The following is a 13240-nucleotide window of genomic DNA, read 5'->3' on the forward strand; positions in this document are numbered from 1 at the left end:
CTCACAGAGATCCACCTGCCTCTGCCTCAAAGAGTGCTGGGATTATAGGTGTGCACCACCACACCTGGCTTCTACTAAACTTTTTAATCTTACTCAGCACAAGGTAGTTCATTCTGTTCAAAAGCACTGTACATGGGGAAAGGCAGTTTTTACTCCTCTTCAATCCTTAAAATACATGTGAGTTCATTCTCAAGAGAGACCCTACAAGTGTGAGGGATGTGTGTTTGCTTATCATCCAACCCACATCCAACACAAGTGAATTTATAGTATAAAGAAACCAAACCCTTGTGAAGAATGGCAAGTGCTTCCCTAATCAACACTATCTAACCTCCTTAAAATGTGGACTGGGGGGAAACACTACAAAAGTGAACAAGTTGACAAGGCTTCTAAAGGCTCTTCATAGGTGAACACAAAAGGATTGGTACTACAGAGCAACCTTACAATGGTAAAGCATTGTATCAAGGTTTCATTTGTCATCCGCCACTTGTGGAATGTCAGAGAATTGACACTTGAGAGAGTATCTACAAATGTGCAAAATATACCCAGTATACAGATGTTTAGCTGTAATTCGTCACTGCATAAGCATGAGAGAATTAGTGCTCCAGAAATGCAAGGCATGTGGCAAGGCTTTATGTATTTTTCATACTTTAATTATCTTCAGAAACTTCATGCTGGAGAGAAACTACTCATACAAATAATGTGTCAAACTAATTCAAATCTCAGTCAACACCAAAGAGTTCAGTAAGCTCCACTGTTCAACTACACATCTCTCTGCATTTTCTAAGGGAGCTTCAACTGTGTGGTTGCCTAGATTGTACCGGCTTACAGATGTGTCTATGGGACATTTTCTTGGATGCTAATTGATGCCCAGTCTCACCCCTTTGCAGGTGGTCCTGAGTGAATGAGAATTCTGGCCAAGCAGAAATTAGAGGGAGCAAGCCAGTAAGCAGAATTCCTTACTTTAGTACCTGCCTCAGGGTTTCTCCCTTGAGCTGTCCTGGCTGAACTGGCTGACTAACTGTAATTCCTAAACTGAAATAAACCCTTTCCTCTCCTAAGTTGTTTTTTAGTCATGGCATTTATCACAACAATAGAAATCTAAGTCAGATAGCAAAGGATATGTGAAGGCCTCTCACTTAATACCTTAGTTATCATCAGAGTCTTCATACTGGAGAGAATGTCACAATGTCTTTGAATGGAGAATCAGACCTCTAGCCTCAGCTAAGAACATCTGAGTCCTACAGCAGAGAGTCTGCTGTAATCTACCAACCTATTATTTTAGACAGTGTGTTAACTATAACTGTTTTCTCAAATTGTTGCCATGTTGTCAGACTGTACTTGGGCAACCTTAATCTCCTTAATCTGGAGTCCTGAGCCATGATCTGTGTGGCAGATTTTTCCCTTGGGTTCCCAAATTGTAAGTAACCATTCCCTTTTGAGCTGTAAGAAAACCCAATAAATTCATTTTCTCACTAATGTGGGCTGTGGTGAAATTCTAGGATACTGTGTTGTAGAGTCTCTTTGTAGTGACTAGGCATTTGTTTGTGTCTGGAGGTAGGTAGCATAACACATGTTATTCATATTTGGCTCCGAAATAAACAATGTCTGGTTCCCTTTCAGGTGAGAACTGTGGTTTTTGTCTAATGGCACAATCCCTGTTTTCATGGAAACCACCATATTGAAATAGGGACACAAGCCACACACACTTATTCAGCAGATAGATGGATTTGGTTACTAGATACTTTATCATCAAGTATTAATCGTTCTTACTTGATTATTTATCTGTAATCACAGTTCTTACTTGATTATTTATCTGTATCCAAAAAGGCATGTAAGAAATTGAGTTTACTTAAGAGAAAAAGAGACAATATTGAAACTTTTCATAGCAACATGATTTACATTTGTTTATTTTTTTTTTCCTTTTTTATTCAAGCTAATGTCAGCCTTTATGGACAAAAATTGATATGCACCATCTTTGCCATCTCTGATCAGAGGTGGCATTTTCTATCTTGGGTCGGTTTAAAAGCTGTTTTGTCATGTTTTAATTTTAGTAGGAAAAGCAGTTATAGTCTCTTTCACAAGAGAAGCTTGACAGGCTGACTCCCTAAGTTACAGTAGTGCAACTAGGAAAAAAAAAAATACTCCATTGAAGATACATCAGTACCTTTTGAAAGGAATCCCGAGGAGCATTGGGAGTTACTGTAGAGTGTCTGAACTGCAGCACATGACCTAGTAGGGGATATGATAGTATTTAGAACTCATCCTTTCTAACCCATTAATAAATTCTGTATTGGCATCTGGAGAAATTGCTCTCTGGTTAAAATAACTTGCCACTCATAAGGGAACCCATCTGCACCCAACTGTCAGTAACACCAGTTGCAGTAGGTACGACTTCCTCTTCGGGTTCAATGAGAACGGCACACGTAGTGCACAGACACACATTGTCTGATCCCTGAGTTTACATCAACACAACCTCTGGTTTTCAGAACCAGAGCAAACACCCATACTCATGTAGGGGATGGGAGGGACTTTTAAAATGTTTAAAGCAAAGGGCCCTCACCTGTGTTTAGAATAAGACTTAAAGTGAATGGGGAAATAGAAGGATCCAGAGGGTCCTAGAAACCTACAAGAAGAACATCGTGACAAGCGGATCTGGGCTCAGGGGTCCTGCTCAAACTACTGCACCAACCAAGGACAATGCATGCAGTAAACATCAAACCCCTACTCAGATCTAGGCAATGAACAGAACATTCTCCACAGTTGAGTGGAGAGTGGGGACTGATTCTGACATGAACTCTGGTGCCCCATATTTGACCACTTCCCCTTGGTGGGGTTGCCTGGTGGCACTCAGAGAAAGGATAAGCAGGCTACCAAGATGAGAGTTGAGGGGCTGTGACCGTATAATAGGGGAGGAGGTTCCCCTCAGTCACAGACCTAGGGACTGGGGATAGGGTGAAAGCGGGAGGGAGGGAGGGATGGGAGGAGACAAGGGATAGTATAACAATTGAAATGTAATCTGAATAAATTAATTTTAAAAAAACCAAATATGCAAAAAAGCACTTGTTACAATATAGTTTGAAGGGAGACAGGGAACAGGATAGGATTTCAAGTTGGTTGACAATCTGTTTATCTAATTGTTGGTCTTCAACAAAATATCTAGAAAAGAAGATTGGGAAAGGCCACTGTTCACAGTTCCTCCTTAGTATTCATGGCAAAGACAAGTGGAAGATACAGGGGTGGTCTTATTGTATCTAGTCTCCAGTGAGCATCCCCTTTCCCTTCATTGTGATTACATTGATGAAAGCCTCTGGCTTTTAGAACCAGAGACCTTTAGGTGCCCTTCTCCCCTGCCTTACTCTTTTTCCATGGTAAATTGGTGTCTCGCTGTAAACGTTATGACAGCCAGATTCCTGGATTGTTTTAAGATTTATTTAATATTTTTATACACTGCTGTGCTTGCAAGTACACCTGCAGGCCAGAAGAGGGCATCAAATCATAGATGGCTGTGAGCCACCATGTGGTTGCTGAGAATTGAACTCAAGACCTCTGCAAGATCAGTCAGTGTTCTTAACCTCTGAGCCATCTCTCCAGCCCCAGATTCATGGATTTTATCACTGCTGAAACTAGTTTAGCTTGAATATTCCCAAAAGCCACAGCTTTTTTTCATTGTTATGATCATCCTATATCTTTTGAGAACATTGTTCATGTCTATAAAGCAACTTAACCATATACCCTTTCCATTCCTTTTCCTCCTTAAAATATAATGAGTCTGCCGAGTGCTACCTGTATATTGAGTGGAATAGGACAAATGACTGGATTATGAGAAGCTTCTCAGGCTGACACTGTTCCCCATCACCTGTCAACTGCCAGCAGCTCCACAGCCAAGCTTAGAAATTCTCGAGCCCCTCGCTGATCCATACAACTTGTTTGCCTGGGTTTATCTTGACCAGGTGTTATGTGTATCGTCACAGCTGCTATGAGCTAATTCATTCAGTGGCCCTCTTTTCAGGAAATACTGTTTCACTGAAGATGTCTAATAGTTCTGGCCTTTAAAGGCTTTCCAACACCTCTTCAGTTATCCATTATCATAACAAGAACATATGGCTAGAGAGCTAGTTTCAACAAAAGAAACAACTTTTTAATGTCAAGGCACAGTACCAGTACCTAACTAAACTCTCAGGTACTACTGCAAAAACACAAACATAAATAACCTACACAAGTGGGGTATGACTAAGAATTGCTGTCAGGCTCATTTATTTGAGTGCTTGAAGGTTGTGTGGCTTTGTTGGAGTAAGTGTAGTCTAGAAGGGTTGGCCTTGTTGAAGGAAGTCTGTCACTGGGAGTGGACTTTGAGGTTTCAAAATCTCATTGTAGATGAGGATTACTGTTCTAGCGTCATGAGTGCTGCCATGTCCTTCTGAAACTGTAAGCAAGCCCCCAATTATATGCTTTAAGAATTGCATTGGTTATGTGTCATGACCTCCCAGTGGAGTCTGTGTTATAATACTATACAGGCCTGAGGCTACAACCCCAGAAATGGGGAGAGTCTCCTGGACTAAGGCTGATGTTTCTGCTAGGAGAAGTTGAATCACAGCTCTTTTCTCTCTTTGTGCTGGAATCTATTCTTCTTAACTCTACTTCACTCCTATGTCAGGACTTCTCAGGGGGAACCACGGTCACTAGGAGATGACTCTAACTCAGGACTGCAGCCAGGAGCTGTTAAGGGCTAGAGTAGTTGTGCTTCACTTCCACTTATTAAAAGAAACATGCCTGAGAATCAATCATTAGTTAATAAGTTACATTATGGCTTACAGAGAAATAGAGTATTTCAAATTTTTCCAAATAGTGGTGCTCAGATATCAGAAAAGGGAACTAAAAGAAAAAACTGTCTTGACACACAGGTACTGGGCACAAGTTTCGTTAGGGAGAGAACATTGACCCTGGACAAAGGGAGCACATGCATAGTGATACCAAGTCAGTAACTTAAAAGTGATGACGCCTTTGCTGTGTGTTCTGTACCCTGTATTTTTTTCATTTAAAGTTGTAGTTCAAAATATGACTACACAATAACTTTGCATTCTGAACCTGTACTGTGTATGCTTGATTGCTCACTGACTTCCTTGAATCTGCTCAGTGGGAAAAATGTAACCACAAGCCCCCGTGCTTTTGAAATGAATGTTTAAAATCTTAGACTGCTTAGCTACAAAATACACTCAGACGCAAACTCTTCTGTGTGGTTGTGTCTGTTTGTCACCGCCTTATCTTTGTCCACTGATGCTTCGAAAACTCCCGATCCCAAGGACCTATTCCCGACTGAGCCAGTTCGTGACAGCTATGGATGGTATCTCTTTACAGCAATAGAACATTGACTAAATGATGACTCTCCACCAAAAATCAGTATTCTCAATGAAAAGTGACTCCAGTGTTAGAAAACACAATGGTTTCAAAAACTGAAAAATAAACATGACCAAAGAACCTCAGAGGATATGAATAAATACCAGAATGAAGACCACAAAAACAAACAGTTGAATGAAATAATGAAAGCAGTTCAAGATATGAAGACAGTTTATTAGAGGGATAAGATCACTGAATAGCAAACCACAAATTGAATAAAACCTGAAATATAAAATTAAGTAACACATAGAAAAATTCAGAGAAAAGCCTTACCAACAAATTCAATGAAGTGGAAAAAAGATCAGGTCTTAATACTAAGAAAGAGGAATGTGATCGCTTAAAGGAAATGTCAAATCCAAAAGCATGCAAGAATGGGATATACAGGAGCTCTAGGACTGTGGAATATAACAACATAGAAATGTTCAGTTTATTATATAAACCATTAAATGTATAAAAGGAAAAGAGATCCAGATCAGAGGCACAGAAAGCATTTTCAACAAAATCATAGAAGAAAACTTTCATAATGTATAGGAGGAGGTGCCTCTGAAGATTCAAGAGTCACTGAACAGCTAATGGAACCAGAGAAGGAAAATTTCATACTATAAAATAGCCAAGACACCAAGTATACAGAACAAAGGCTTTTGAAATCAGCAAGAGGGAAAGATCAAGTGGCAGAGAGTAGCGGTCCCATTAGAGTCAGAGCGGATTTCTCAGTGAAGACATGGCAGACAAAGGGAAATGAACTGATCTTCTAAAAGTTTGAGAAACCACAGATTTGAGTCCTAACTACTATGCCCAGCAGCAGTGTCATAGATGAAGGAGAAAGGGAAAATTTCTATGATGAAACAGATTTAAAGAATTTAAAGATAAGCCAACTCTATAAAGATACTAGAAGAACTTAAGTGAGAAGATTAAACTCAGCCAAAAATGCACAGGAAACAAAAAACAATTCCACCATACTGTGCTTTTAAAAGTATAATACAATACTACATATGCAACAAACTGACAAGAATTAATAACCAAAAATTGTCTAACCATAAATCTTAACGGTCTCACTTCCACAATAAAGAGAAACGCATTAACATTATATCATATAGCAGCATTCATCCCTTTGCTAGGCTTGGTCTAGCTGTTGATACAGACTGAGTGCCTCCCACCCATACGGAAATGGATCTGACATTTCTGCTCTGACCCTGTTTTCCCTTTCTACATCAGCTGGACTCAACAGTAAAGCTTTTCTCTCAGCCTTGCCTCTCCCTTGACTTCAGGAACAGCTCATTCCCCACACTGGTTTGAGTTTTATTATCAATGCAGAGTCTACTTGCATTTCTGTCAGCTCATTCTGAAACCTCCGAAAAAGTCTGCTTTAGCCTCTTTAACTTGTATTAATTCTTTAAAATATATGTATACTTAAATACTGATACACCAAATGTTCTGTGGACTGTGGAGTATGAGTTAAAATTAGAAATTAAGATAAGATTAAAAGGCCCTATACTTACCTCAATCAGACTGCCAAGGTAGTTTGCATTATGTGGCAATTTGATACTTTGAAAGTGTTGCACCTTGTGAATTTACTCTTCAATAAATTCTAACATAGTAGAGTGACACCAACATGTTTCCTACATGGTGTGCTCATGAGTGTGCTTCTGTGCCTTTGAATAGTGTGATTCTCTCACTGTGTAAAACTGATGTCCAAGTATCAGAACACTCAAAATCCAATTAACAACACAGTAGTAGCAGGCAAATGCTTGGAAACCCACAGTAGAAGTAAGATGTCTTGCTGGGGCTGAAGGTTTGCAGTGCCTTCCTATCCTAAACCATTTCACATCACCGTCTCCATCTCAACTATAAAATGAGGAATTCATCTGCTCCATGAGTTCAAGATCTCTGTGCCAATAACCAGATCATTTGTGATAAAAAACAAGAAGCACTTATGGACAGGACACTTAAAACTATGGAGTGTTTGGAACATCCTGGGTCATTAAAGATATTAGTATCAGAAGTGAATTTACAGTTCCTCTTCAGCTGCCAGAAAAAGAAGACTGGCAATATAATTGATTCTCTTGTTTCTCCTGAAACAAGCAAAAATGTTTGAATGCTGTTTTTGGAATGACATTCCCTCAATTTGAGAAGGTGTGTCCCTGTAATTTCAATTTTAGTTCTGGGCCGGAGAGAGCTAGGTACTGGCAGGATTTTGGTATTGTAATTGTAATGGCCCATCACCAGTTTTCTATTTGTTTGGGTTTTTGTTTGTTTGTTTGTTTGTTTATGTATACAGTGGTCTACCTGTCTATAACATATGCAGGCCAGAAGAGGGCACCAGATCTCATAGATGGTTGTGAGCCATCATATGGTTGCTGGAAATTCAACTCAGGACCTTTGGAAGAGCAGCCAGTGCTCTTAACCTCTGAGCCATCTTTCCAGCCCCAGTTTTCTATTTGTAAATACTGTCCTTCCTCACCTGCCAAAGGGTAACCCCTAAGAGATGGATTGGGTGTTTTCTTGCTGTTGATTGGTTACAACTGGAATAGGGCCCAGAGTTGGGCCAGGAACTACAGGGGCGGGACTTCCGGGCAAGCAGAGAGGCAGAAAAAGGCAGAGGGGAGATGGATGGAGCTGGAAGCAGGCAGGGTAGACAGTATGGCAGAGAAGTCAGGATACATTTAGATAGCTAGATGAGAAACTGCTCCAGCAAAATGTCAACAGCTTTAAACTATATCGATGTCTGTGTGTCTTAATTATCCCGCGAATGAAATTCACAAAAGCCCCACAATATGTCATCATTGACATCCATGCCCTTCAAAGAAGAATTACACTTCCTTAAATGGCCTCTGCCAAGAGCTGCTCAACTCTTTCCCTTGACCTCCTTGATGTCACACCATCCCCCAGTTCCTCAAACAGAATCAGGTTTATTGGCAACAGGGGTTTTCTTCTCCTTATCCGAGATTCACATCTGTCTCCTATAGTGACTTCTCAGAGCACTACCATCTGCTGAGCAGCCCCACATTACAATTTTCACTTTCTCAGTCAATGCTCAGCATAAATGCTACCTCCTATAAATGGAGGACTCTGGCTAGCTAAGCACAGGAGTATCGGGAACTCACCATCCTCCCATCGCCCCCATCTGGTGAGCGCGCGCACGCACGCATGCACGTGCACACACATCCCTCTATTTGCATCCACTACATCAACAGGCCATCACCTAATGAGATGCATTGAACTTACTGGGTGGTGTGTTTCCTGACTGTCAAGATGGTGCAAAACAATGAAAGCAGGGCAGGTCCAGTCTGCTCTTTTTCTACTGCTTTAAGGGAACTGGACACACTGTAAAGATTTAACAAATGCTTGTGAGAAAACTAACTACAAACTGGTTCTTTGGGACAACCGACTCTGTCATCAGGATAAAAAAACAAATGAATTAAATACCAACAAACCCAATTGTGATATTCCTGAGAGATATTAAAACAAAGGAGTGAGTATGAGTTTCTTGGAAAAGTTTCAAAGGGATGGGAGTCATTCCAAATCAAGGGGTTAAAATAAGAGCGAAGGCAACAGAATACTGAGCAAGCATGGGACTTGAAAGACGCACCAGGATATTAGTATCCCCAGGTTTAGGAAAATTTAATGACGAAATGGAACATTCCAGAAATGCACTGTTACAAATAGAAGTCTGTCTGTTTTATGATACATATGTCACCCTGCATTGTTTATAGGTTTTCTCTAATTTTTGCATAAGAAAATAGATTGTTTTAAAATCAACCAAAAACTTCCAGGATGATCAAGGAGGAGAGGTCAAGTCACTGTATCAACTCTCAAAATGACATATAGTCTTTAAATAACCAAAATGACATATAGTCTTTAAATAACCAAAATGACATATAGTCTTTAAATAACCAAATTTAAATTGGTTAGCAAAGAAATTATTTATATTATGAAAAATGGGAAGCAACCTTGATACTAAGCATTTCATTTATAACACCATGAACAAAGTGAAAAAAAAAAAATACAGTCAAATAAAGATTGAAAACAAGTTAGCCAGGGACAGTGGATGGCTCAGTAGGAAAAGGTGCTAATCACAAAAGCCTTAAACCATAGGTTTGAACAACAAAATCCACATCAATGTAAAAGAAAATAATCAACTTCATAAAGATATGTTGGGTTTGGTTTGGTTGCTGCCCAAATGAGCAGACTCATGTACCCCAAAATGTTTGTAACTTTGCCTAAGAATTTATTCCTGTTTGTCCAATAAAAAGCCAACACACATCTGGGCATGATGGCACATGCCTTTAATCCCAGTACTCAAGAGGCAGAGGCAGGTGGATTGCTATGAGTTCGAGGCCAGCTTGGTGTACAAAGTGAGTCTTGGACAGCCAAGGCTACACAGAGAAACCCTGTCTCAAAAAACAAAACAAAACAAAAACCACCCAGGCAGGGCAAATGGCTAAGGTTCCCAGGCTGGTCAGACAAAGAGGTTTTTGGGAAAGGAAGTGGTGAGAGACAGGAAGAGAAGAAGGAAGAAGACAATCCCATGGATTAGGTGGAGTAAGAAGCACATGGCCAGAATGGATGGAGGATTTGGCCCAGACGAAGAGCATTAGCAAGTATTTGGGATTATGGATGGGAGGTAGAAATTATTAGAAGCAGATAGCATAGGATTAGGGCAGGGAGGTATAGAAGGTAGTTTAGGGGATTAGTATCTGCTCTGCCCCAGGTGAACCAAGACTATTTTAAAATATAACAGATGTCTGTGTCTTTATTGATTGCTAGCAGGTTAGAAAATACCACCATAATAATTATAGGGCTAATAAGCATTTCTTGGGCCCTAATTATAAATTAACAACAACAAAGATGTCCTTTTGTTTCCTTCCACCCATATTCATATATAAACATACCTACTGACACATAATATCTTTTAAAAATAAAAAAAACAAGATGCCCTTAAAATTAGGGAGAAATAGTAAGCATCTTACACTTTACTGGTTTCAGAAAAAGATAAATTCAAACTTTGAGATGCAAAGTGAACATTTGGTACTTAAATGAATTTTCTCACTGGGCATGCTTTGGACTGAACTGTGTAGAACCCTGCACAGTCCTGTCCACTACGGTAATGTAAAGGCCATCTTCGAGGTTGAGCTGCTATAACAAATAGAAGGTACACTACTAGGACAAGCTACCAGGACACCTATAGCTGATGTGGGTACACCTGCCTTAGGGTGATTTTCAAACTGAATAGCCCACAGCGTATGACTGTTCACTTGATGAGAACGTAATCAGAGGGCACAAGCCTCTAGACACGAGTAGACAAGAGTTTTTCGAGTGAATTACTAAGTCAAAAACACTCTGTAAACGAGAACGGCACTGTGCTGGTAGAATTTTCACAACGTGGCAGAAACTTGTGACTGGGAAGAGACACCCTCAGTGGAGACTGAACGTCACCTAAGCATGCATGCAATTATTGATGGTTGATGTGGGAAGGCGCAGTCCAATGTGAACGGTGCCAACCCTGGGTATATCATCTTGGTTGGTGTTAGAAAGGAGCCAGGAGAGTAAAGGAGTAAGATGCATTCCTTTATGTTCTCTGCTTCAGTTCCTGCCCTGAGCTTGTGCTCTGACTCCCCCCAGTGACTGACAGTCACCTGGGCATGGTAAGATGAAATTAGACCCTTTCCATTCACATCTGGTCATGCTGTTTATCTCCACTGTAGAAAGCAAAGGAATACAGAAATCATAATGTGATGGACCCTGGTGTGGATTAGAACAAGGAAGGAGCTGAACACAAGCACCCATTGCTTCCTTCATTGTTACTGGGAATTAAGTGTGTCTGATATTTTCTGCTCTGGGTGCCCATGCCTTCTCCCACTAGTGGGCTGTGCCCTCAAATTTTGTCCTAAAATGAATAAACTTTTACTAAAGTTACTTTGGTAAGATACTTTATCACAGAAACAAGGGGCTGGAGAGGGGCGGAAACAAAGAAGTTGATACCTAGAAGAGAGGGCATTGCTAGGCCATTAAACTGGCCTTAAACTGGTTTTCAGGATTTGGAACTTTAGGATTGGCAATCTCTAGAGCTCAGAAAGCATAACTCAGTGATACACTTGCCTGGGAGTTTCAAAGAGTCTTGAAAGAGATGGACATTGACAACCTGGCTAAGGAGGATTCAGAAGGAAGGAAGGGTCTATCTAGAATTTGAGTAATGATCCCGAAACACATGGGAAAAGCACCCTTAAAAATGAAAAATATCAAAAGAAAGATGACCCTAGAATTTGAGTAATGCTCATGTGTGTGAGGCAGGGAAGGAGCATGCCTTCGTTCTGCCTATGTTTTAAAAACTAAGGCTGAATTCAGAGGTAATGGACTGATAAGTTTGGCAGAGAAATTTCAGTGTAGAAAAATAGTAGTAGTCAGGCCATCAAATGTCTCCCACTTACTGCCCTCATAAGCATCTATAGTGAGAAATAGCAAAAAAGAAAAAAAAATCTAAGAAAAAAAATATGAAGATGTGCTGGTGGGCAAGATAAATTTGAATGTGTTGTGTGGCACTTCCATTTGAAGTGAAACTTTAATTCACAGCAAGAGACTCTGTAGAGGAATTTTAATTCAGAACATGGCAGCTCTGAGAAAAGACCTTCTAGGTCTCTATGATCCAGGTGGAATACAGGCATGCCTTTAATTCCAGGAGACAGAGCAAAGTGATCTCTGAGTTCAAAGCCAGCCTGGTATAGAGCAAGTTTCAGGTAAAGAAAAACTTAGGTACAAGTGTGATGGTATACACCCTTAATCCCAGTACTCAGGAGACAGACCCATATGGATCTCTTAGTGCAAGTCAGTCCTGTTTAGGTAGTTCACTTGAGTGTGAGTTAAGAGGCAGTGCAGTGGAGTTCAGTTTGTGGAATTCAGAGGCAGTTTTTAACCTGGAGAGTTTTAGAGACAGGTTGAGGAGAGAACAATCTAGACACAAGTGAAGACAGAACATGCCAGAATATGAGAAGGAGCCAGAAGATTAGAATAGATTGCTGGAGTTAGTTTGAGGCCAAGCAGAGCAATTCATTCAGAAGGTGAGAGAAGTCAGATTGAATCAGTCAGCTTGGAATGGAATTTGATCAGGATAGCTGAGTTGAAACCCCCGCTAGGCAGAGTTCAGAAAGAGAAAGGGTGACCTAATTCAGTGATAAGTCTCAGAAGCTGAAAACATTCTAGGCCTAGAATAGATTGAATGGAGACTAGAAGCTTCCAGGACTAGGCCTAGGTTAGCAGACAGAGGCAGCAAGCCTCCAAGATGACAATTGTCACACATAAATATAAGTTACTTTTATGGGCCTCATTAAGACACAGGAAATGAGCAACTGATGATAGGCATCTGGAGTTAGTAGATATTTTCCAAATTCAGAGATGTGATCCCTGCCCAGGGTTGTCCATTCAGTAAGGACTGTAGGACAGGAGTTTCCTGCATCAGTGGAGCTACCTGCAAGTCTGCACTGCTGCGATGCAGCTCTCCTGTGTTCTTACCTAAGTTAGGAGTCATACATAATACAGCTGCTGCTACCTTTGATTCCTCGTGTTCAAATTACAAACAAGACAATTTGAAATCCTAAGTAATTACTGAAAAGCTTGGCTCCAAAAGGGGAAGCCTAGTTCTCCATACCAAGGCACAGGAAAGATGCCCTAACCCTAGACCACATTCTTGAAAGACTGTTCTGGCAAAAGTGCAAATTCATCTGGAAGGAGAAAGTCCATGTGGGAATACCATTTAAGGAATTCTTTGCTTAAAATCACTCTTCTGGGAAAAGTTTCACGGGGTCTGTTGGAGGATGGTGTGATGTATTTTGATACTAATTACTGCTTGCTG

General features: G+C 40.5%; 1 protein-coding gene across 2 annotated transcripts in view; it reads left to right on the top strand.

Moving 5' to 3' along the window:
- Positions 1–13240, top strand: part of LOC127193802 (zinc finger protein 728-like) — a 45135-nt gene that overhangs the window by 12950 nt on the left and 18945 nt on the right. The window lies entirely within an intron of this gene.

The sequence above is a fragment of the Acomys russatus genome, chromosome 9 (genome assembly GCF_903995435.1).
Source record: "Acomys russatus chromosome 9, mAcoRus1.1, whole genome shotgun sequence".
NCBI classification, from domain to species: domain Eukaryota; kingdom Metazoa; phylum Chordata; class Mammalia; order Rodentia; family Muridae; genus Acomys; species Acomys russatus.